We start from the raw sequence: 27262 nt of genomic DNA on the forward strand, positions 1-27262 counted from the left end.
TCAAAACATGTTTAGGGAGTATGATGGCAACAATGATTGATGAAGGAGGAAATGGGATGGGAACGTTGCAAAATAATAGCTAATATTTCCTGCAAGGAAAATTTATTCGAGTTATTGTTAGTATAATTTCAAAAACCGTTTACCCGGATGTCATTGGGTGATCCCTGCTTGAAAAACTTAAGAAATTGAAGCTTCTTTTAACCAGTTTTTGACACAGACTTTGAAATTAATTTCTTCTTTAGATGAAATTATTTCTTGCCAGGTTCCAGTTGGCCTCCTTTTTTACCTCGAGGGACGTTCCAAATTTACCGGGGGTGAAAGAGCGCCAACGCGCTTTTATCAAACGGAACGACGGGAAGAATCAACATTCCATTGTGTCGTCTAATTGCGTACAGGGCTCCTGAAAAGCCCCGGACCGGTTGAATTAAACCCTTTCGTGTCTTGGGTATATCATGACGAAGGGATTGCTGAGGTCTTCTCCGTTAATTCTGCCCTCTCGGCACCGGCCTCGTCATTTAATGGCTGAACGGCGGCAAAAAGAGTGCCGACTAAGCGACAAATCCGCTACGAGAGGTTCCGTTCAAATTGATTTTCCAGATCATAGTAACCCTTGGAATAATAACTTTAGATTGCCGAAGAGGGGGCTCGATTCCAATTTCCCAACTCGGGTTTAATTGTATAGAATAATATCGTAGATCCCTGAACCTAATTGGACCGAGATAATAATAATTACCCCCATGCCACGTAAATGGGCGTCATTTGCATGCGTTGTTATCAAGATTATTAAATTTCCGAATCCGTCAAAAAAAAACAAGCAGTTCTTTTTTCCCATCTACTTACAACTCATAACACTATGTCATAACTACAGGGCATAGCAGGTGTAGGTCGTCGCTCCCGCACCACCAACCGCCATTGCCCACAAAATAAAATTATAACGCGACAGCTAAAAGATGAAAATCGACGTTGATCAACTTGAATATGTCTGATTGGCTAAGGAGATACCTGTTACATACGATATGTATATCAAGAAAGATGAAGCAGAAGCCTATCCAACGAGGTTATGAGATCATCATGGTTACAACCAGATTTATAGATCATTTGAATAATGACAGTGCATGGCAATTTTAATAATTTCAGCCATGCACGGGGATCGATTCTAAAAACCGACAGTCTACTGCATTCCCAGTGAAAATGCCGATGTTAACACTTTTCACCAAAGACCAAAATAGCAACAAAACCTTGACTGGTATAATGGAACAATATTTGTCCTGCTGCTTTGATATCTTCCAGGTGATAAACGACTAGATGACGCTTAGCGTATGCTATCGGACGAATTTTGGCATTTCACACATCTTCAGTAAGAGTTGACAGGGTGTCCGACTCGTATTCGGTAAAGTGGAATGTAGACGAATCTAGGATATATATTTTTAGGTTATATGACATTTAGCCTACTCCGAACACGCAGAAGCCTATGAGGGTTATACGTGCGGTACTAGTCCAGAATAATCCTTCACCAAAGGCTCATGTGGATAAGTCACTCAATACACTACACGTCAAGATACTACTAAGCCTTGGCCAGATATATGCAACCAAACCTAGTGTAAAATCAATGAGGTATTCGTTATACCCCATAATCACAATGACTATATTGATAACTAATATGACGGCCAAACTGCAGTGGAAAGTGATTTGACCCGACGGGTAGTTGGACGTTAAGCCTTCCTGTACTACAATTTTGTTACTTTACTAAATGAGATGGAGATAAGAAACATCCGTGGAAGAAAGGCGGCCCTAAGTTTTAGGAATGGTTCATAATATGGTCATGATGTGTCATCGATGTAACAGGAGTAGTAGTGCTAAAGTGGCCCAATTGTTGTCTAGCTATAACTGCTTGGACTGGTTCTATCTTCCAAGCCGTGGTCGAAATAATTTAACCTTCGTCCGTCGACATCCAATGGTTGGAGGTCGTGAGATCATTCAGACTGGCACTCTCTACACGACACACACAGTAATGGCACGTCCTCACAGAAAACAAACGCTTTGAGTCCTGAAGATTATCTCAATAAAGATCGAAACGTTGGTACGATAAAGAAAATGTTTTTCTAATCCTACACACCATACTGCATCTTCCGATCTCCAAATAATCTTGTATAGAATGGTTTATTGTCTCTTTGAGTCATGCTGGTCAAAATTCAATGTACGGACACTTCCTTTCTAGTTAAAGTCCGCATTTTAGTTAGTCTAATTAATCGACATAATTACTTTAATTATGATACAAAATATGGTTGAACCAACAATCCAGAGGTAATGGTTCCAGTCCTGCTTGTGAAACTAATTCTTCCACTCATTCTTACTTTGATAATAAATAAAATTTATTGTTAAACTACTATAAAAAAAACTTTTGTAATAATACAGATTGGAGAAAAATAACAGTTTAGTAATTTTTATGTATGCAGTCCAGCAAGCTGCTTGATTGAGTTGTCAGTACTTTGATAGTCACTTTTTACAAAACTTTGGATAAAGATGAAACTTTTTATATAAGTTTATATATAAGTTACAAGGTAATAAATAAATATATTTTATTTTTATTCTTTTCCAATAAATAATTAGTACATAGTCCAATGACTGGACTTGGTTGGTTTTTGTTATGATTATTATTATCACGGCTTTTAAAAGATGCAAAAGAATAAAAACCCTTAGTCACGTGGGAAAACATTTCTTCTCTAAAAGAACAAAAATATCGGATTTATAGTTTTCTATTCATGATACGCCCTAGTTTTGCCAAAGGAACGCTGTTTGGTCTCGTCTGGAGAACAAGAGTGCTAGACACATGATCGATACTTCAACTTCGAGGGCGAAAAGAGGGTGAAATGAAAAGTTGTTTGCTTCATTTTTCATAACAGTTATCGTTATCTATAATACTTTAGGAAAAGGCCGTTCAAAGTCATAAATTATTCCGTGCGCGGTGGCAGAAGGTGATAGGGCGATTTACAATAAAAGCCAAGTATTAATCCAAGTTAAGTTTAAGTACAATTTATTAGGCAGCGGTGGCTTTCAAAATCTCTTATTAATGGGCAGTTATATCAATTCTAATAAATGTTCTTGGCTTTACGGCAGAACAATGGAAAAAATTGTCGTGGCCATGGTCAATCCGTGTTTTTTTATTACAACGACTTAAAAGTAACGTCGAACAAGGACTGCGACGGGTAAAAACTTTATCTATAAATGTCACGCACGGTTTAGTGCCATTTCCGTTTAGCCAAAGTGGGTTTAGTCAATAAACCGGTAATAGACAAGACGAGCACGTCCTGATACTGTCTCTATAATAGAAACAACCCTTATTTTCAAAGGGTTCTTGTTTTCGGACCGTTGTCGGTCAGTGTAATCCGTCTAAATATATATCCGCCTACATCTAGAAGATTCTCCTGACCTCTTAACTAAATATAACTACGCCCGAGCATGAATGAAACCCACCTGGCTCGCGAAGAAATTCCTATCTGTAACAGATTGCTGGGCCATTAATTACGATTTTTATACTGACGGGAAAAGAAGGATAGCGTTTTTTTCTAATTATATTACTAACTGCTAATTGCCAAATAGATTTTACAAAAGACCTATATCCACACAAAAAAATCTTGGCAACCTTATCACTATTGACTCACACCATAGGGGTATTTGCGATCTGTGTGTTAACCCTGTTAACCCTGTTAGGTCGTGTTAGATCGAGAGAAATTAAAAATGAGAATGACAAAAATTAGACCTATTCTAAGGTCCCTTGGGTGTTGCAGTCCTTGCAATATTGAGTCTTAAAAAAAACTTGAAAAAATCTATTAAAAACTGAACTAACTCAATTTGTAAACAAATTTAATAAATAAATAATTGCTTGCACAAACTGGAACATGTATGGGAGAAAAAAGAATAGGAGGAATCGAAGATAACGAGGTTGAAGATGGTAGGGGTTTTTTACGATTTTCGTGTTAACCCTGTTAACTCGGTTAGGTCGTGTTAGATCGAGAAGAATGAAAAATGAGAATGACAAACATTTGACCTTTTTTAAGGTCCTTTGAGTGTTACAGTACTTGCAATATTAAATCTTCAAAAAAACTTGAAATCGTATATTAAAAATTTAACTAAGTCACTTTGTAGACATATTTAATAAATAAATAATTGCTTGCACAAATTGAAATATGTATTGGAGAAAAAAGAATGGGGGGAATCGAAGATAACGAGGTTGAAGATGGTAGGGGTTTTTACGATCTTTGTGTTAACCCTGTTAGATCGTGTTAGATTGAGAAAAATGAAAAATTAGAATGACAAAAATTTGACCTTTTTTAAGGTCCCTCGAGTGTTAGATTCCTTGCAATTGAGTCTTCAAAAAAAATTGAAATCGTCTATTAAAACTTTAACTAATTCAATTTGTAGACATATTTAATAAATTAATAATTGCTTGCACAAACGGAAATATGTATTACAGGGAAAAAAGAATAATACCACAGGTATGTCGCACCCGAAGAGATTTATACAAGGACCGTCCCCAAAACTTACAATTACTGGAAAGCTACCGTAACCGAACTAGGATTCTAGTTGGACTCCTGACAGGGCACGGCCACTTAAGAAAGCACAGCACCGGTACTAAAGAGTACAAACAGAAGAGACACTGTGCAGATGCTGCCATGAAGAGGAGGAGACCACAGAACACATTATACGTTTCTGTGAAGGTCTATGTTGGTGCAGATTCTTGCAACTAGGACAAGAAAAACCACAAGCAAGATCCTACACTAAGGAGCCGCTGGCAAAATGTGGAGGCTGATTGACAACCTGAAGCTGGCCAGTTAGTTATAAATAACAGGGGAGCACAATAGATCTATTCAGATCGAGGTGCAGTAGATCTTCTGGCCGGCTTTTTTTATCCCTTCCCAAAAGTTACTTATTTAGCTAGAAAAACATTTTTTTTCCATTTAAGAAATACGCGTCGGCTAGAATACATCGCATGGAAAACATATGAAGTTGGAATTTGTTAGGGTTGATGCTGAGGGTCTGCGAATCGGTGAAATGCTGAACCGACACCGGATCACTTATTGGGTCAGGCTGTTTAGTTCCTTACTGAAGATGGCGCAATGCCGAAACGTGTTTGAAGGCACAAATCCACGAGTGAAGACGGACCCAAAAAGTGACCTAGTGCCGGTTGTCATCCAAATCCCGAACGCTTGGAATTTAAACGAGTTCCATACGATTTACAGAGTTAAAACAGGTTTTTTTGACATTACATCGACTAAGGATTAGAAATCCATCCCGTTATGAGCTTTGATCAGTTTGAAAATCAAACAATCAATTAAATAACATGTGGAGGGTGATCTGACAGGCGATTAAACATAGACAAGGATTTGAAGAGAGGCCGGCACATTCGACCTGCCACCACACAATTGCAATATTCAAAGCTGTAAAGAACAGCTTATAATGTCATTTCGACACGCTGTGACGGGAGGGTATAACCTGTGTAATTGGAAAATCGTTGTAATTAATTAAATCATCAATTAACGACCCAAAATGGAATTTAATTGAAAAGTTAATTCAATTAAAATAGAAAGTCATATTTGGAACGTTTAAATTTTCCCTTTTTCCTCAAACGATTCACGATCAAGCATTACGAATAAGGAGATTTATGAAATCAAGGAGCCTTTTAAGAACGTAAGTTAAAAGCTTATCTCACTCAATAAAGAAGCCATGGATCTTTTCTTTTTCATCTAGAAGTTTGCCAGTATTCTAAAAACCGATGTCATCTTCAAGAGTATCGGTAATGATGTTTTTTTGCCCAGTTGAGGGAAAAAGGGAGTGCCTGATGTATGCCATTCATGTGACACCATATCTACGATGGGACACAGATCGTCCCAAGGGGCATTTACTTTTCCCCTCGTGCCCGTTGTCGATGTTATGTTAACCGCTTCGCCCCATCGACTATTCACGGCTTGTTATCCCAACCAAAGAAGGACATGCGTTTAATTTTTATGCCTTTTTTGCTTTCCTTCAAACCCCTTTTCCAAAAATGGGGGAAAAGAAACGACAAACGAAAAAGCAACGGGGGAGTTCGATAAACGCAATTTTGTACTAATTGATCAACTGTTATTTGATCATAGGGACATAATTAAACGTTGAAACTCCTAATAAGCATGACCCAATTAGGAAGAAATAGTTCAAAGAACGTAGTATTTAAGTAGCGTTGTTTCATTATTAAACTCATTTTTGAAATGAGACAGATCACGATATTTTGCCATACTCGTTAGCTGACAGAAATCCAAGACGCATATGTCCTTTTACAGTTGAATTTCAAAGAGACAAGGTAACTAACAATGTCTGTGACGGTTTTTCAGCACAGATCCACCAAGACCGAGATCATTTCGATCAAATTACTATAAACCATTACATGAGGGCAAAATTCTGCTTTCTAACTACACAAATGTCAGTTATTGATATCAAGGACGTTGGAAATCCATTAAGCATCATTAAGGACCACAACCCAAAACAGTAATATCTAAGGTTGACTATGAACCCCTAAATTGTTCTTCATGGTTGAAGGTGTGTAGAAACCAGATGTTGAGAGGGAATGCTCGGACTCAGTCTGTTATCGGATTAAGGACTAAGAGGTCATAGGGTCATCATAGGGTTCTTCCGATGGGAAGTAGTGAAGACGGTTTGAGCAGAATTTTTATAAAGGGTTGGAAGATTGTAGATGAAGAGAATGTTAGGTTCGTAGTGGACATTGAGGTTAGCTTACTGATTGCCGATTTGTACATGCTCAAATCTGCATACATAATCTGTGAATAGAGTTAACACACCACATCTCGAAACCCGTCGGAAAGGCCGCTTTTGTGTAATTTACAATAAATTACGGGCTGGAAAATCATCCAACTCGGTCTTATTCTTTCCGATGATGAAGTTCAACCTCCAACATCACTTTCTATGCTGAATCCAAACCTTCTCACTCTTAAAGGTATTCTTTCGTATTTACATACAGTTCACTAAGTTATGGAGGAATAGTACTTAATATTCTACCGTCGGCTGTCTCGCACTACGCATTCACGCTAATAAATACATTCAATCTTAATAAACACAAAAAGAAACAGAAAACGATACATATATCCTTACTATATACAATAAAACGTACTTTTATTCCAAAAATCGAACTCTTTGCCGTCCTCAATCTAAGTTTTAATCTTTAAGAAGGAATCATCGAGCAACTTTACGGACGCATACGCGGACATTGGCCCAAATTCGTAATCCGGTGAAGATGAGAAAGATCCTTCGAAAGCTACCTATCGGCTGCACACTACTCTGCCGTGTCCTTTGAATAGTGTTTTTATTGTATCATTATGACGGATTGCGTTGGTCAGGTCGGAAGTTGGTCTTGACGTTAAGTAATAAGAAGGTTGGAGAATTATTTTAAGAGCTTGATGATTGGAATGCTTGTTTAGTTGGATATTACATGACTTAATAGCACTCCTCTGGCTCCGTACGTCCAAGTAGGTCGAAGGTGTTGGCTTGGTTTTTTACTTGTCTGGTTTAGGTTCTTCGTAACGGTCCAAATAGTTTAGAATTATTGTCTCTTGAGTCTTGATCTTCAATTCCTTCTCCACAACTTGCACCATTCCAAGAGCTCAAGATATTGCTGGATACTGAAAGTGGCTTGGGTAGGATCGAAGAGGAAAAAGCGGTTTCTTATAGGTCCAAAAGGTTGTGTTGCGATTTTTCGGAGTTAAGCTGTGTAAATAGTAAATAGGAGAGAACCAAAAGTGCTCCCTTGCCGGATCGGTCTTTTCTCTTACATCCCATTGCCAATTAAATAGGATTTAAGGGTTAGATAATAAGGAGTGGGTAAGAACCGCTTTACTTTTACTTTAAAGAGAACTTATCAGAAGCTTGGGCCAAATCTAAAAACCTCACCCGAGTATTCTCTGTTCTCTAAACCAGAGGAAATAATGTCAGCAACCCTGAGGTATCGGCATATCGTGGAATATCGAGGAACCAAAGCTATGAGAAGATTTTGGACAGTGCTGGGAAAGTCCAATAGTAGTACCATGTGTGCTGGGATGTTTATAGAGTTTAGGCATGTGAGTGGTCATGGAATATATTTTTTTCAGGTGAGGAAAGTGAAAAGTTCGTAGAATATATTGTAAATTAGTTATTTTTTACTAGTTAAACGACAGCTATGTAAGTGGAAGCTTTCTCCAAACATTCATCACGATAAAATTGACGCTGATACATTTTAATAATATATTCACTAGTTTTCGTGGTCCGCTTGACTAACTAGTGAATTTAATAAGTTTAAATGAAGTATACCTTCACTAAAGCTCTTTGTGGCCATTTCATTTGTCGCCGAGAATCAAATAGATTACACGACATTTGAAAAATGGCAAAAAGGAGGGAAAATTCAAAAGGTGGGGTTGAGATGGGAAGTGTCCGAGTGGATCGAGGTCACGATAGCTCAAGTGGTAGAGCAGCGGCGTATCTAGCCGAAGATCGTAGGTTCGAATCCCGTTCGTGAAACTGACATTTTTATATCAACTAAAAACCTTAATTAATTTAATAATATAGTGCAGTCATATTCTTTTGAAAAACCACCATTAAGCATATTTAATAGAGAAAAAAACAAAACGAAGTATCATTATTTATGCTTGGTTCACCATGAACACAAAGAAAAATAGAACTCTAATTTCACATAACTTCGCAAGCTAAATGGCACTTTAAGAAACAACATCTGAAAGTAAGATAACAAAATAAAAATTATTTTCATAAAAAATAAGATTTAAATCCTTTTTCGTCTTTTCGAAAAAAATCACCGTCATGAAGTATCCCATAGGTTTACTATGAAAGACGTTCTGATGAGAAAACTAAATTTAACAAAAAATATGTTTGACTAGGTTGAAGGACAGTTAAGAGGCAGCATATTGGGCAAACATTTGGCCATCTGATGGTAGATTTTCTTTATAATTTCCAGCAATTCTCGCTTACGTTAAGCACCTTTAAGCACGAAAATCCGAAGGGGGGATTATCTAAGCTAAGGTTAGCTAATTTACATAAGGTGCTATGTTCCTCCTTCTTGAGGGAGTAACGCTCCGTTAAACATATCTTCTACACTGAAGTCAGCAAAGTCAACGAGTTAATATTTTTCTGTCGTTTTCGTTAAAGATGGGGAAACGATAATAGTTATTTTAATTATTAACAGTTGGAAGTGTTCATTAGGACACCTTTAAGAATATTTAAGGGCGGATATACTAAAATATTACTGAGCTATATTAGGGTCACCCCAAAATGTGGTAATCGTTAACCGTATAAATGAGTGGATAGAATTAAATGGAGAAGAAGGTGATTTTATGCCAAAGACCAATTCTATTTAAATTTCATATTTTTTATGTTCCATGGACAAGACCATTCTTATAAATATGAAAAAACCTCCAAATACGTGCACTTTTCTTCAAAACCGTTTTATCAAATTAAATAAAAAATGTGTATATTTATTTGCAAATGTGTGAAGAATAGTTACGTCTAACGAGATTTTTGGAAAGTAAATAGTTTCAGTTTGACAAAATTTAAAATTTGCAAAACGATTGGTCCATTTTTCTAAATTTTAACTCTTTTTTCATAAACCATTCATTATTGTTAACATTCCTTAGCCACAAATATTGTAAAACATCTTAAATATCAAAATTGGTTGATAACACTTAGAAAAGGGGGCTGGGGGCAACGGTCGTAAAGGTCCCGGGTTCAAATCCAGCGGCCCTGCATTCGAACCCGAAATACAAATGGGCATTATTTTTAAAAACACCGGCACCCCGAGGCCGAGAGTTTCTCCTCTGCTGTTGCAAACCCTCGTAAAAAATAAAAAAAAAGACACTTAGAAAAACAGTGCAATTTTATGTGATTTTTCAGGAGAGGCAAAAGACAAATAAATAAGCCTTAATTCGCAAACAGGATCCATTCAATTTCTAAAGTTCTCCAAAAATTCTCAAATCTTAGTTCTCGGACTTTTGTGATTAAGCCTGCAAAATAAGCGTGAAAATCGAGCTCAACGGCCAAAAGCTGTAGGGAATAAAAGTACAAGAAAGGTGAGCATTCATATAGCGCTGGAGGGTTATAAAAATATGAATAAATAATAGTTAAAATAAATAGGTTTTATTGTGTGTAATCTTATTCTAAAAATTAAAATAGGTTTTAAAAATATATTTTTGAGAGAAAATAAATGAAAATAAAATAAAAATGACTAAACTGAAGTTTTCTCCCGAAGCTATTAAAGTGAATTTCAATAGTTTTTAAAAATTCTTCTAGTCATCGAATGTTAGATTTGAAAACGTCAGGGTCCATTCTATTTCTGAAATTCTCCGAAAAGTAGACTTTTGTGATTCAGTCTGCAAAATAAGCGTCAAAATCGAGCTCGAAGGCCAAAAGCTGTAGGGAATAAAAGTACGAGAAAGGTGAGCATTCACATAGCGCTGGAGGGTTATAAACATATGAAGAAATAATCATTAAAATTAATAGGTTTTATTGTGCGTAATAAAAATATATTTTGGAGAGAAAATAAGTGAAAATAAAATGAAAATGTCCAATCTGAAGTTTTCTCCCGAAGCTATCAAAACTAATTCAATATTTTTAAAAAATTCTTCCAGTCATCGAATATTAGATTTCAAAACGACATTATATGCAGAACGGCCGGCAAAATCGTGCAAGCATTTTTTAAAAAATATTTGGCCTCGTTTGGTCTTAACATTCCTGCAGAAGTTTGTTTGTGTTTTTTCAAAAGCGACAAAATCTTCAATCAGTAAAATAAATCTCTCACAAATTCGCAAGACGATCAAATTTCGATTTGCCAAAGTCGATGAGAAATCTCAAAAATCAAAAGGCTTTTGTGACTTTTTACTTTTCCAATCAGAAGAAAGGACAAGCCCGATGAAATTGACTGAAAAACGGATTGACATTATCAATAGGAACGGGTAATACATAATGGATTAACGCCCACGTTTTAAAAATAACCGAATAGAGGTTTTTAAATAAAACCGGCACGTTTTGATCCGACGACTTTCGTTTGAAAACTTGAAAGCTTGTATTTAATATAAAATAACAGATCCTTGCAGAATTTCATTACAATTTGCTATATATTCAGAAATATTCTCAGAAATCATCAACTTTCTGAAGACAATGATCTGCTTGAGCTGCACACAAAAGTTGAAGTTTCAAGAAGCTGAAGACCGGGTGGGAATATTGAAGAATCCCGGTTTACCGATGCGGACGAGGTGAGGACGGAAATAAAGCTCGCCGATATTTCAAGCCTGATTAATGCCCGGGTCTGTTTCTAAAATTTGAAATATATCCCACCCGATAGTTTTGACACGGCCAAGACCCATTAAACAACCCCCGGTTTCCGCCACCCATTTATAACACGTGTTAGGAAATCCGGACCTATCGAAAATACATGCAACCGATTCAGAAACTTTCGTACTTAATTACATAGAAATCGTCAATAAACGACAGCGAAAGACTTATTTGCCCATTTTTTCTGATTTGATGATCTTATTATTTATAAAACTTACTTATTATTTATAAATTTTTATCTCAAGTAATATCTAACATAAAGATTAATTAATTGAAAGATGTTATTTGGTCAATCGGACCACGAAATCTAATGGATTTAACATGTAAAATGAAGTCTAATTTCACGAAAGCTCTCCGTGGCCATTTCATTTGTCGCCGAATAGATTACACGACATGTGAAAAATGGCAAAACGGAGGGAAAATTCAAAAGGTGGGTTGAGATGTGAAGTTGGTGTCCGAGTGGATCGAAGTCACGATAGCTCAGGTGGTAGAGCAGCCGAAGGTCGTGGGTTCGAATCCGCTCGTAACGCTGACTTTTTTATCTCAACCAATACCTTACATAAATTCACTGTTTTTCGTGGTCCGCTTGACCAATTAATATCATTTAATTAATTAAGGTTTTAAGTTGAGATAAAAAGTCAGTGTCACGAGCGGGATTCGAACCCACGACCTTCGGCTTGATACGCGGCTACTCTCCCACTTGAGCTATCGTGACCTCGATCCCCTCGGGCACCAACTTCCCAACTAGGCACCAACCTTACATAAAGTTTAATTAATTGAAAGATATTATTTGGTCAATCTGACCACGAAATCTAAGGTATTATTTATAAACCTAAGTTTTCTAAAATAAAACTCAGTATCTTCTAATTGAATTTCTCGTCGTTCTTCTTCCAAATTCTTCTAATTATTTCCTATTTACTCTTTGTCATAGTCTGACCATTAAGACCTTTCTCCTAATGCCTCCTGCCTCTGGGAAAGGTTGTTAGGAGAGATTATAAACAGACCTCGCTTCCGTATTTCATTTAGTTCCGAGTGTATCTTCTCGGCTAGGTATCATTCCGTTAATGCCCCTAGGCAACGCCTGGAAAGTCGAGGGAAAATGACAAAAACCTTTTTACCTTGGTGATGTCTTTTTGATAACGTCCGAGATAAATATCGACCCTTTAACTTAAACTTCACTCGATCGTTAAGGCCCTCGAGGGTTATTTTATTTATTTAATTTTAATTTAACGAGCTTTAAACGCTGAAGTAGGGCCCTCTTCTTTTTATCATTTCCCTTTTGAGTGGACTAATTAAAATCTACAATAACTTAACCAATTACCGGCTAACGTCTTTTTAAAAAGCTTGTCAATGAGTTTTTTGTACATTAAAATCTCCGGAAGAAAAACCAATCAAAAGGTGAACAAATTATTCCTGAAATTTTCAATAAATCAATTAAATTACAATGTAGTCGAAATAATTTTCTTTCCTTCACTTAAACGCATTTTTCAATTTCATACATTGAATATTACCAAAAAATATCTTAAACCACTGCTTTTGTAATTAAAATAAAAACAATTCTGATCGGCAAAGGTAAAATCAAAAGATCTGCCGGGTAAATTGTGTAAAGGATGGGAGTAACTGCGCACCCTTGGAGCACAAGCGATAATCGAGTAAATGGATAGGAAGCATTTTGGGCAGTGGGGAAGTGAGGGTCTTAAAGAAACAATGTATGAAGTAGATGGTTAGGATGACAGGTCCAGGGATATGACCAGGAAGACACCACGACAGTACTGCATCAGCTTGAAGGCAGTGGCAAATATGACTACTACGTAGCAACAATATTTTTCCAGATTGTAGGCAAAAGTCGGATTGGTCCGAAGGAACTAGGAAGTTGATTTGGTTTGGTTGTTCAAGAAACTCTTTATCGAAGAATATTTCCATAAGGTGGGGAAGTTGCATGAAGAGTATGAAGATAATTGCGAGTTAGTTTTAGTTTGCGTATGTTGGAAAGACAGAGAGAAAAAGTGCGAGATAGGCAAAAAAGAGGGAGGCAGAAAACGAGAGAAGTATCTGTGAGAGACAGTGAGAGAGAAAGAAAGAGAGGAAAAACTTAGGAGATGTTATATAAGTGAAAGAGAGATTCCTATAAAGTTAGTTTCTCTCTCTCTCTCTCTCTCTCTCTCTCTCTCTCTCTCTCTCTCTCTCTCTCTCTCTCTCTCTCTCTCTCTCCTTCGGGTTTTTATTTTTATTTTTCGGCTCAGGTCTTATAAAATATTTATAGACTTCAGAATTACTGACTGTAGAAAAATCTGGTTTGTGCTACCTGAATGGACGTTAAATTTTCTATAAGAAAATTTATTTACATTGCAGAATTGATAAAAAATGTTCTGCACGAAAAACCCAAAAATGAGGAAAACTTGAGCTTTCCAAATTCCCTCAAAAATCCCCATTCCCATTAGCTTCCAGCAGTATACCCAACTTTGTGGACTACGCTTCTGGAAGACCCAAAAATTTTGCATTTTGTTGAAAAACCCAGAAAATCCGTCTGGCTCTTGAGTTTCGTGTCAGTTCTTTATAGTTCGATTCAATCAGTTTTCTTAATGTTATCAGCTGACAACATCCTCAAGTTGGTGATTTCAAATATGTCTTTGTTTCCTAATGAATATCTTGCTGATATGCGTTTCATTTACGGTTACTGCAACGGCAATGCTACTGCTGCAGGGAGAGAACACCATTGAGACCTTCCAGCAGATCGCACCTTCCAATGTCTTCATCAGAGGCTGAGGGAAACTGGTTCTTTCACTCGAAAATGTAGATGAGAAAATTTTGCATTGTGTTACCCATATCGCGAAACCAGTACAGGTGGGTTATACATAGACCTTGGTGTTTCACAATGGTGGATTTGGGATACCCTTACCATTTTACGAGGGTGTATAGTCGGGAACGAAACGACTACCGGCAGCGATTTGATTTGTTCCTCTTCCTTGGTATACATCTGAAAGCTAATGGAATGTGGAACATTTGAGGGGATTTACAAAGCTCCAGGAGTTTGTTCCAACATTTTCAAAAAATTCTAAATTTCAATATTTTTGTTCTTTCTGAATTTTTCGTGTAGGACTTTTCCATCAGTTCTGCAATGTAAATTTTTTTTTCAATTAATTAAGGTTTTGGATCAGATAAAAAGTCAGTGTCACAAGCGGGATTCGAACCCAGGACCTTCGGCTAAATACGCCGCTGCTCTACCACTTGAGCTATCATGACTTCGATCCACTTGGACACTAACTTCCCATCTCAACCCCATCTTTTGAATTTTTCCTCCTTTTTGCCATTTTTCAAATGTCGTGTAATCTATTTGATTCTCGGCGACAAATGAAATGGCCACGGAGAGCATTTAGTGAAGTATACTTCATTTTTCTTATTACGTTTTATTAGGTTTCGTGGTTCCCTTGACCAAATAATACTAAAAAATAAATAATAATGGCCAAATAAGCAAAACCAAAGGGAAAATTCAAAAGGTGGGGTTGAGATGGCAAATTAGTGTCCGAGTGTATCGAAGTCACGATAGCTCCAGTGGTAGAGCAGCGCCGTATTTAGCCGAAGGTCGTGGGTTCGAATCCCGCTTGTAACGCTGACTTTTTTACCTCAATCAAAACCTTAATTAATTGAAAATAATTTATTTGGTCAAGCGGACCACGAAACCTAATAAAACGTAATAAGAAAAATGAAGTATACTTCACGAAAAGCTCTCCGTGGCCATTTCATTTTCTCACAGCAAATTTAACGTTCTTTCGGGTGGCACAAACCAAATTTTTGTACAGACAGTAATTCTGAAGTTTATAAGCAATTTAGTAGACCTAAGTCGAAAAAAAAATAAAAACCCAAAACCTGAAATGACTTCTTTACCGTTGAAATTTGGACAGGGGTTTATAGGGAGTTTTTGTTGCATATGGTGAGTAGAAACATCTGAAATTTTCGACACTTATCGCCAGTGTATATTATACACTCCCCTGTTATTTGTAAAGTGAACTTGAGTGTTTTTACAAATTTACTTTACACTTATTAAAAATGTATAGAAAGGCATCGGTAATGAACCTGATAATTATTTTTTTAACTAAATTTTAAAAAGAAAACTGAACAGGCAAGAAAGATTTTCTTAAAGAGGGAAACATCATTTGTAAATAATATGAATGGAGGTCGGCTGTAAAACAAACGTTAGGCAAATTTAGCAACGGAAAGTTGACGTAATCAGATGGCAGGGAGATAAGCCGGGAGGGGCCTAAACTGGAACCGTTTTCGCCACAGCTTTTTGTCCTAATCACGATTCAAATATTCCCGGGATGAATGCGCGATCCCAAAGAGATCTTTGAACCTTGGCCTTCCACAGACAGGGCTGAGGGCTTATTTGCTTTAAAACAAAAAATGAAAGAACTTCTACCTCACTTAATTTCCGAGATTGAAATCTCCGAGTACAAAAATATCTTCGAAGCGTTTTTTTAAATAATAGATTCAACATTCCACAAATTATTATTTTCAGCATGAATGACGGCGGTTCCGCAGCGTTGAATGAACCGCTAAGACTAAATGAGAGAAGGTCGGAGATCCGGCTGAACTCCTGCCAAGATAAACATTGTCATAGGAATTGTCACCATGTGCCAGATCAGATGTGATCCATTCTCGCATTGCCAAAAGCACAAATAAATTTTTCAATGGGGCGAACGTTTCGCGCAGGTGCGTACGTTCATCATTCCGTGTAAAAATAATTAAAAACAATGACACAAAAAAATTATTATACGTTACAATTCAATATCAATAAGAGAAAAACTTCAAAAAAACTACTAAAATATAAATGAGCTTTTGGTCCGACATATGTTTCTGTAGGGCAAATACAAAAACAAGAGAGAATGGCTAAAGAAACCTGATAGAAAATATTTCTAATATCACAATTCCCTTTATATTTGAAAATAGTCCGAAAATATCACTATGCTCTAATATTTATGACCCGATTTCTTTGTTCCATTGGAAATCGTTTTTCGTAGGGTACAGAGAATAAATAGACTTCTAAGAAACCTGACCCAATCACTATATAAACCAAAGGTATACATTTATGGTATTACAAGCACATTTATTTTTTTAAACGTTACAATAAACATGTCTGCTTGGCATAAATCGCACATTTTAAAAATATATGTTTTGCTTGAAATACTCTGCATAACCATTTAATATAATATAGTGATGAAGAAGCCGTTATTCAATCTGAAACGTAACAGGAAATAAACTATTAACCACGAGAACTATAATATTACAGGCTATTACAATTTCTTTAGCCAGAAACGAATTTCGACAGTTGGAATGGTAAATAATTTTAACTTATGATTTTTCCTTCTCGAAGGTGAGATAATAGATCATCTCAAAAAAACAACAGCCTTTCTTTCAATCAACAACGTTTCGGATTTATTTTAATCCTTCCTCAGGTGAGTTAACGCAGCGGTTAAAACAGTGGTCATCAGTCATAAAAAATCGCCAGCGTGGTACATTCTTTTCTTTAAATAAACTGTTACAAAATATTAATGACTGACGACCACTGTTTTTACCAATGCGTTAACTCACCTGAGCAAGGATTAAAATAAATCCGAACGTTGTGGATTGAAAGATAAACTGTTTTTTTTTTGGGTTTTTTTTAGATGATCTATTATCCCAACTTCTAGAAGGAAAAATCATCATTTAAACTGTTGAGGTCGAAATGTAAGAAAACATCGTAAATAATTTCGTTTTATATATTCGCTGGAAGTATTTGATAATAAAAATCTTGTTTTTTTTTTTTATGTTAGAGCGTACTAATTCTGTTGTTTAGGTCAGGATACTAAAAATCGATTAAATTTCTGAAGACTGAAGTTAAAATTATTAACACTCCTTGCGGCTATGCTCAATTAATTAAAAATAGTAATTATTTAAAAATATTGGTGTAAATTTCACTACATTGTGATATAGTTTTTTTTTACCACTTCAACAAAAACAAAAATGGTTCCTCCTGTTATCTTAACATTAAGATAAAATGTGGTGATTAGTGACCGTTAGTCGATGATTATTCGGAAATAGTGAGATGCGGTCTGGTGTGATGTAGGTTTTGATTTTACGAGTAGAAATACTTTGATTGAACATAAAAAATATTTTTTACATTGTGTAAATTCACTTTTTTCCACATCCTACATGTATTTGTTAAATTTAAACAATGTTTGTAAATTGCAGGCCCTGAAGATGATCTCAATAAAGATCGAAACGTTGGTACGATAAAGAAAATGTTTTACTGAAACCTACATCACACAAGACCGCATCTCACGATTTCCGAATAATTACGATAAAGTGGAAATAAACGATTAACCCTTTTAATAAAGGATTGTCTTGATTTTCAAATTAATAAAACTGCCAACACGTTAAATTTTACATTTAAAATTGGCAAAAATTTTAGTGGCTTAAGTTCAAATAAACTTGTATGAAAGCACTTGTAAGCTTTTTTGACCCATGGTAATTGATTAGAAACAATCTTAAAGGACAGATAAGAATAACCTGCAATTAATGGTATTTTTAAAAATAAATCGAATACTTGAAGTATATTTTTTAATTATTGAAAATAAATTTCAAAGCATCGAAAGCATTTTCATAGAAAAAAATAAAACTGAAAAAAAGAGTTACAAGACAAAATCTCTTTTTTTCAGTTTTATCAATATTTTTAAAAAAATTAAACTAATTTCCTTTATTTATTATTTATTCGAAATATTTTCATAACTCACCAGCGCTCTATAAAGTCAACCTTTAGCTTTCTAGTAAATTTCAATGTTTGGTGATCGATTTTCCGTCCATTTTTTGCGGCCTCTTGACTAAGTGTGCTTTTCCTATTCAAAATCCTGTATTTTTTGAGATCTTCAGACAAGAATTTGAGTCACGCATAAAAATAACTATTTTCTCTTACTGTTATCGATTGATTTTGGTAAGGAAATTTTAGAATAATTAAAGAATTACTTAGAACAATTTTAATACTGAGCCCAATGTGTTCACTAACCTGTACAATTTTTCTGCGAAAAAATTATGTGAAAAAACACTAGTCTAAAAATATTTAACAGCTATATTTTTGTATTTGTTTTTGCCTACTAAGCTAGTTTAATTTTTAAAAAAGCCATATCGAATTAATTAAATGCATCATTTTTTTGCAGTCCCCTGAGAAAAACCTTGAAGATTTTTTGAAAAAATCTGCGATACCTTGTACGGTAATATGTACTATATAATTAAATTTAAAAGATTAGACTTGTTCGATATTTTGATAATGAACTCAATGTACTGTGTACACTACTTCAGCAAAAATAAGGTGTGGACAAATACTAGACTAAAAATTTTAAAAGCTCTATTTTCATATTATTTTTTGCTCCCTAAACTACTTTAATTTTAAAAAAAGCCATATTGAATGAATCAAAATTCATCATATATACTCGGGAGAAAAACCGTGAAGATTTTTTGGAAAAATTAATTTTTAGGCAAAATCTGCAGTACCCTGTGTATTGATCCTACTATGCTATTATTTGCAATATTTCACAAAAAATATTATGTGGACAAATACTAAAATTAAAATTATAAAAATACTATTTTTATTTGTTTTTACCTTCAGAACACGTGAAGGTATCGATTAAATATTTTAAAGAAACTTTCGAATTTTTTTATACTTAGCAATCGTGTAAAATAGTTTAACATTTCCGTGTTTGTGCCATATGAAAATTAAAATCTTCTGCAGTTTGATCGTTTTTCTCCACATATCAAAAGGGCGGATTGCAAACCAGGATCATCAGACCAGATAGGTACATCCCTTCAAATCAAATTTGCTTCATAAATTGAGCCAGGTTCTTGAACCATCCCTTTATTTGGTAAGCGCAAGGTATTACGTGTCAGGAATGACGGTCGTATCAAACAAAATCGGTCACCTTTGTCCAAAGATCCCAATGTCCAAACCGGATTTCCTACGGCCAGCAGACTGCACGCGATTTGAGCCGAGGAACGACCTTGCCTCCGATTAAGCTTTCTCGACCGTTTCAGCGTCGGGCTATTTTTAACTCAAAAATCGAATCGGAAAAACTGACGAAGAAAAAAGCCCGGCAAGGAAAAGCCGGCGGATTGAAAGTTGGAAAAGTCGGATGCTAAATGGCATCCACCGCAATCCCGAGACCACTTTACCACCCGGCTCCAACTTAGTTTTTAACAAAACAATAGCACCCAAACTTAATCCGATACTTGTAACAAACGGGACAACTCGCGTCTCCACCCCCTTAGAAAAGCCCAGAAAAGGTCTTAAGACTTCTTTCTACCTTCTTTCCTCTTTGCTTTATTACATTGGGTTATTTTGGACAAATGCATTTATTTTTAGCAGAAAAAAATACACCTAGAATAGAAATCGTTTTCATTGTCCGTATTTAAAGCGTAATAATATAGTTTGACGATTATCTTTCGGGTGTATAATTTACGTAATTGGGGGCGTTAACCCGATTCCTTTCGATAATATTTCTACAGTATAGCATCCAAAGCCTTTGGGCAGAAAAAAACCCTAATCAATTCACATATAGCATACTTATTTAAACAATTTCACTATCTTGTGTAAGAAATGTGTGTTCTGTGACAGGTTATTTTATAATTTGTTAAAGTCGTGAGGAGCGTTTAAGAATGATGTAGTTTAGAAAAACACATTTTTTTATTTTTTGCCGACGTTTCGACCTTTATTTGGGTCATCTTCAGGGCATAAAGACATGAGCCGAATAAAGGTCGAAACGTGGGCAAAAAAATAAAGGTGTCTAAACTACCTCTTTCTTGACCGCTCCTCACGACTTCAACAAACTATCGTTAAGTACTGAAAGAACTTACTACATGGACGCATTTAAGAGGATAAAAAGATTCGATTTTGGGATTTCATTATAACCGATATTAAAATTTAAATTGTTCACAGGGCTTGTCGATGTAAATTTTAAACGTTTAAAAAAATAATTGTTTATCCCCGGTTCGAAGTTTCGTAACAAATTAGCAGTCATCTTGCTTGCTTTTCAAACCTAGCCGTGACCTCTCAAGTCGAGGTAAAAGGTCTCAGGTAACGATGTTGACATTTCAAAAGACGGTTTCCAAGGCTTTCAACTATAAAATTTCTTCTTTTTTTTAAGTATGTATTTGCAATATTCAATGCAGGTGGAGTCGATGTGAAAAAAGGTTTTTGTCCAGAGATAAAATTGATATCGGGACAGGTCTCACCTGTTGTTAAAACCGAGTCAGAGTGGCGATGAGCTGGGCCGAGGTCTGGTGCCCTTTTGACAGTTATTGTGATGTTGGAAAGGTAGGACCGACTTCACTGATCACTATAAACAACTCCGTGCCGATCTGGCTTCTCAGTTGTGTGTTCCTCGGAACACTGTGATGCGCGCGCACTTGGCCACCCCACCACCGCTTTTCTCCGGTACGACCGATTTAAATCCAGCCCCTCTACTCTTTTCTTCAGTTATTTAAACCGAAAACACCTGAGGGTACCTGTTACCCTGGCGGTGACCCTTGGCCCGAAGATGGGAAATGACCCCGGGCCGGAGGCCGGAGGCGGTGGCAGGCCGGGGGCGGGAGACGGGAATCCGCGAGGGCGACGACACCTGGCCGAATGTCAATACGAGGGTTCACTCGGTCGGGGTCATTGCTGGGCAATATCTTGCGTGTGTAAGTGAATCTAAGCCGAGATACCTATCGACATTCCAGGCGACGTTGCCGCTATAAACCTGCTCGCCAGCCTCCCGTAACGCTGCACAACACTCACCCACACATCCGCAGACGAATGAGCCCACTTTCCTCTTCCTCGGCTCCCCCCTTTCGCTTTCCGGATTCCCCTTTCGTTACGATCTTCAGAAGGAAAAAAGCCCGCTGGCTGTTTCGACGTCCGGCCTCTTCGGCCGTTTGCCCCCGGGACGCTGAAACGTGGGTCATCAGACTCCGGACGGAGGCCTCCCGAGGTCATGCCGCAGAGAGCAATGACACACACGAACAAACTAGCGTATTTTAAGCGATTTGGAACGGAAGACGTGCCCCGGCAAAAATAATCTATCTGAATTTATTAACTTTACCCTCAAATAAGGTTGTTCAAACGGAAATTCTGATCATCCGGCCTCCATTGCCTACTCCCTATTTGTCTTCGGTCGCACACGTTTCTGCTTTCGACACTGTATTTGATCCACCTGTTTGTCTTTTACCGTATTTATTCGGGAGAAGGGGTTGCTTTTGTAAGACAAATAGAAAATCATGCTTTCCACATACGGTTGATTTTTTCAAACATATATTTTTGATTTATCAACATTACATTTCAATAAATTTTTTCTCGTTATACAGTTTGAAATATTGGGTTAGCACGAAAAGAATGTCTTTTTTACAGTATACATTTTCATATTTTTATAGCTGATATGTTTTTCACTTATTTAGAGATGTATTGTCCATTGTTTGCAATTACGTTTTGCCACCTTTTAGATCTATTTCATTCTCAAATTCAATTTTTTGGCCAATTAAACAATTTTGTAATGACCGAAATAAATAGTAGTCAGAAGGTGAAATGTCCGTAGAGTATGGTGGGTGTGATAAAATTTCCCAATTAAGATTCGTTGAGGTTTCCATTAAAAACATGTGGAAAAACTTCGAAAAACATTCGGATTTGTTCGGTTTTTGCGTTTCATCTCAAAATGTATTTCGCGTAAGGGTTTAATTCTTGCGCCAATCGACCCAGGAGGGTTGTTTCAGTTGAAAACGAGTGCAAATTCGTTGAAAAATTCTTTTGCGGATTTTTCCACTTTGTCTCGAAAATTAAGAATTTAACGAGCTTAATTCTTAGGCCAACAGATTTAATACAGCGGTTTCCATTGAAAATGAGTGTACATTCGTCGAAAAATATTCTTCGGATTTTTCCGCTTTATCATGAAAATTAAGAGATTAACGAGCTTAATTATTGGGTCAATCGACTTAATATGGTCGTTTCCATTGAAAAAGAGCTCAAATTCGTCGAAAAATATTTTTCCTAATTTTCCACTTTATCTCGAAAATTAAGAAGCAACGAGCTTAATTCTTTGACTAACCGACTTAATATGGTCGTTTCCATTGAAAACGATTGCAAATTCGTCGAAAAAAATTCTTATTTTTTCAGATTTTTGCGTTTTATCTCAAAAACTATTCCGTTTAAGGGCTTAATTCTTGCCCCAACCGACACAGGAGGGTTGTTCCCGTTGAAAACGAGTGCAAATTTGTCGAAAAATATTTTTCGGATTTTTCAATTTATTTCGAAAATTAAGAACTTAACGAGCTTAATTCTTGAGCCAACCAACTTAATATGGTCGTTTCCATTGAAAACGAGTGCAATTTGGACGAAAAAAATTTCAGATTTTTTCCGTTTTGTCTAGTTTACGGGCTAAATTCTCGCGCCAATCGACTCAGGAGGGCCGTTTCCGTTGAAAACGAGCGCAATTCATCGAGAAAAAAAATTATTTCATTTATTTTGAAGTTTACAACCTCAATTCTTGCGCCAATCGACTCAGGAGGGTCGTTTCTATCGAAAACGAGCACAATTTCTACGGAAAAAAAAATTTATTTCGTTTATTTTGAAGTTTACGACTTTAATTCTTGCGCCAATTGACTCAGGAGGGTCGTTTCTATCAAAAACGAGCTCAAATTTGTCGAAAAAAATATTTTTTTAAATTCATTTATTTAGAGGGTTACATTAATTATTGTGCCAATCGACTCAGGATAGTCGTTTCCGTTGAAAACGAGCTCAAATTCGTTGAAAAAGTCATATATTGTTTTAATTTCATTTATTTCAAGGTTTACGACCTTAATTCTTACGCCAATCGACTCAGGAGGGTCGTTTCCGTTAAGAACAAGTGTAAATTGGTCGAAAAAAATTCTGATTTTTTCGGGTTTTTGCGTTTTATCCCAAAAACTATTTCGTTTAAGGGCTTAATTCTTGCGCCAACCGTCTTATGATTGTTTCCATTGAAAACGAGTGCAAATTCGTCGAAAAATATTTTTCCGATTTTTCCACTATATCTCAAAAATTAAGAAGTTAAGGAGCTTAATTCTTCGTCCAAACGACTTATGGTCGTTTCCATTAAAAACGAGTGCAAAATCGTCGAGAAATATTTTTTTTTCTACTTTAACTCGAAAATTAAGAGGGTAACGATCTTAATTCTTCGGCCAACTGACTTATGGTCGTTTCCATTAAAAACGAGTGCAAAATCGTCGAGAAAATTTTTTTTTTCTACTTTAACTCGAAAATTAACAAGTTAACGAACTTAATTCTTCGGCCAACCGACTTATGGTCGTTTCCATTAAAAACGAGTGCAAAATCGTCGAAAAATTTTTCTGATTTTTTGGGATTTTTCCGTTTTGTCTCGTTTGCGCGATAAATTCTTGCGCCAATTCCCTCAGGACGGTCGTTTCCGTTGAAAACAAGCGCAAATTCGTCGAAAAAAAAATTTTTTCTTTTCTTTTATTTATTTTGAGGTTTGGGACCTTATTTCTTGTGCCAATCGATTCATTCTATTGAAAACGAGCGCAAAATTGTCGAAAAAATTATATATTTTTTAATTTCATTTTTTTTCGAGATTTACGACCTTATTTCTTGCGCCAATCCCCTCAAGAGCGTCGTTTCCGTTAAGAACAAGTGTAAATTCTTTCAAAAAATCTGTTTTTTAAATCAGTTTTAGCGTATATCTCGTTTATTTTTTATCAGCGTAATTTTTACTCCAGTCAAAATTTATTCGATAAAGATAAACGGGGATAAAGGGAAAAGCCAAAAATATTTAGGTTTCATGGTAATTGCAATACTGTCAGGTAATGAAACACCCTAGCTAGACAGGCGTACCATAACATTAAACTGAAGAATTATTAAACTTAGAGCAATAAGATTGATTTCCTCATTATACATTACAATTCGTTGTTTTTATAATAAATGTATAAATTATCTCCTGAAATATCAAATTCTTCAGTTAAAAAAACACTTCATTTTTAAATTACTTTAATCTTTAAATTTTTAAATGACGGAGAGGTATGTCGAATCGACGGGACAATAAATACTTTATTAAATTTATTAAAACATTATTAATTTTTTTAAGAAATGATTGTGGCTAAATTTGGTCAACCTACCTAGCCTCATTATCTATTAAATACGACCCAATTTACTAAGAAAAGTTAAATATATTATTACAAATGGTTGCATAATTACCATCTAAAACTAAAATCTACCCAGATTATATTATTTGCTACTTCTCGCACTTTCATTTCACTGAAACTGCGTTCCCAGTTTAGCGTGATTGTGTAATGTTAACCACTAAGAGAAACATTCTCGTGGATTTGGAACAATTTAGACAAATCAATATTTATAAAATACTCCATGTGGCCAAGTTTGTGGGCCGTAGGATGGAAAATGCGTTTTGCTCACCACTAATTGAAACTGACAGGACCAGTCAGAGTCAGATTCTCTTTCATGCTCAGAGCCGGCAAATTTCTACCCCATCCTCGGATTACTTTCAAGCAATTATTCTTTTCAAAATAAAAATTTACAGTCTTTCATGTTTAAATGAGTTTTACAAAAATACCCAGAAGAAAAGCCCTGAGATGAAACAGTGCAATAATTTGGCCGGAAACTAGCCGGCTATATAGCAAATATAAATACGTTTGGCCCAAAAGGATGAGCAGCGTGAAAACTACATCCTTAAAATAGCAACTTGAAGGTTCTTACCAATCTATAAAAATATTTCATGCGGCAAATTGTGACTTGACTTGCCTAAAACCATGATAACCATGAATATTTTATTATACAGCTTTTATTTCAAATGATTTTTGGGCCATTTTTGAACCTTTTCTAATTTTTTAATATTTAAATAAGAAATGGTAATTTGACTGACCATAATTCAAAGGAACAAGACTCAATCATTAAAATTCTCTATTCACTGCGTCCACTTTGATCGAACGGGATAATTGCTCGTTCAGCCCCTTCCGGTAACCTTTCATGCAGATCCTTCTGCAAGGTTCCTGTTTCTAGAATCCTGGGAATACAAATTATCCTTCCGTGATATGTACCGCCCTGTGGCATACCGTCCAAATCAACTAAACCGAAATTATATTTCGAAGGGAATCGGCCAATGTACACTATTTAAAAAAACTCCTTGCATGACGGATAAAAGCTGTGGATGAACCTTGGTTTCAGAAGCTCCTTGAAAGGACATAACGGCTGAGTTCAAAAAAAGCAAGTCTGTCTTGAAATCAAGCAATTTCATTCACTACTTCTGCAAGGGCTCAGTACTTCATTACCGATGGATTTCTCGGTCATTTCGACTCCAACAGTCGTTGAGGCTGACGTCCTGAAACCAACAGTCTTTAATTGTGAAATTTCCTCGTGTGGTCTAGGATCATCATTTCACCGGGTCGCTCTTAATTTCCGTTTAAATTTTTCATTCCGTCTAGAATAGTTTTGTCCTAAATATTAAATTATATAGTTTAGTAAAAAGGTCATTTTAACTACTTTTATATGTTTATTACAATAAGCTACCTTTACTTATTACATCCTGAATGCAATGAGCTACGTTTAATAGTTACGAATGACATAGATAATGTGTCTGGAGGGGAATTAAAAACCTGTTTTTCTCCCAACCAAACGTGACGACTATTGAAAACCAAACGTGGTTTCAATTGGATAAGATTTGGGCAACTCGATTGGAATGATAGGAGAGTTTATTATCTAAAGTAAAAAATGTTTTGGTGAATATTTTTTGGCAAAAGAGGGATTTTGAGGTCATTGTGAAGAGTGATGGAGAATAGAATTGTATGTGTAAGATTTATTGCTATTTGTACAAAACTTATATTGACCCCGCCTTGTCTATTTTATAAATTATAAACTCCAACCTTATTTACATTATGTAATGAGTTGGTTTTACAAACGACATAGATCATGTCATGAGGGGAGTTCACAAATTCTACTTTACGTACAACCACTCTTCAGTCGCCTTGTTAAATTATAGGGGTGGTTTCTATTGAATAAGGTTTGGGCAAGTCGTTTGGGGGTGAGAGGAGAGTCTTCTGTGTAAAGTAGAATTTTTTTAAGAGAGGGTTATTAAGTCATTATTGACATTATGGAGGAATGTGGGAGCGTAGTAAGGAGTATTTGACTATGCTTCTGAGGACTTTGGATTGGTACAACTGTCTTCAAGAGTCTAGGTAAAGGGCTTTTCCTCTTCACAAAGCATCATCCACTTAAGTTGTATGGTTTAAATTTCAACGGGTCGCTCTTAATTTCCCGTTAAATTTTTTCACTACGGCTAGTCCGTTTTTGTTCTAAACATTAAGTTATAAATTTTAATAAACAGGACATTTTAACTATGTTTTACATATTTATTACATTCTGTAACCTTTATTTATTACAATCTGTATGTAATGGGCTAAGTTTTTCAGTTTCAAATGACATGGATAATGTGTCATAAGGGGAATTAAAAACCCGTTTTTCTCTCAACCAAACAAAGAACGACCAAAGAACGAATCCTAGTTTAGTATTTCTTGTCTTCAGTCGTCTGGTGGGATTATAGGGGTCGTTTCTATTGGATAAGGTTTGGGTAACCCGATTGGGAGGAGATCTAAAGTAGAAAATGTTTTGGTATTATTTTTTTGCACGAGAGGTATTTTGAGGTCATGGAGGCATAGTAAGGAGTATAGAATTTGTGGGTTCTGATGACTTTTGATGACAAGGAATGCAGTCTTTGGATATTGGAAGGTTTAGCGGTGCCACACAGTTCTAGTCCGTACGTTCTGATTGGCTTTAGTATTGTCTTGTAGATTGTCAGTTTGCTTTTTGTCAAAACGGTAGATTTGCATGATAGAAGTCTGT

At 36.0% G+C, this 27262-nt stretch overlaps 1 protein-coding gene across 1 annotated transcript in view; it reads right to left on the reverse strand.

Annotated features, from left to right (window-relative positions):
* Nucleotides 1-20815, reverse strand: part of LOC106665528 (protein turtle) — a 284176-nt gene extending 263361 nt beyond the window's left edge. Inside the window, exon 1 of the mRNA XM_014391999.2 lies at nt 20620-20815. The gene's annotated coding sequence lies outside the window, so the exon portion shown is untranslated. The remainder of the gene's footprint in view (nt 1-20619) is intronic.
* Between the last annotated feature and the right edge of the window lie 6447 nt (nt 20816-27262).

The sequence above is a fragment of the Cimex lectularius genome, unplaced genomic scaffold (assembly GCF_000648675.2).
Source record: "Cimex lectularius strain Harlan isolate CLEC.00 unplaced genomic scaffold, Clec_2.1 scaffold296, whole genome shotgun sequence".
NCBI lineage: Eukaryota > Metazoa > Arthropoda > Insecta > Hemiptera > Cimicidae > Cimex > Cimex lectularius.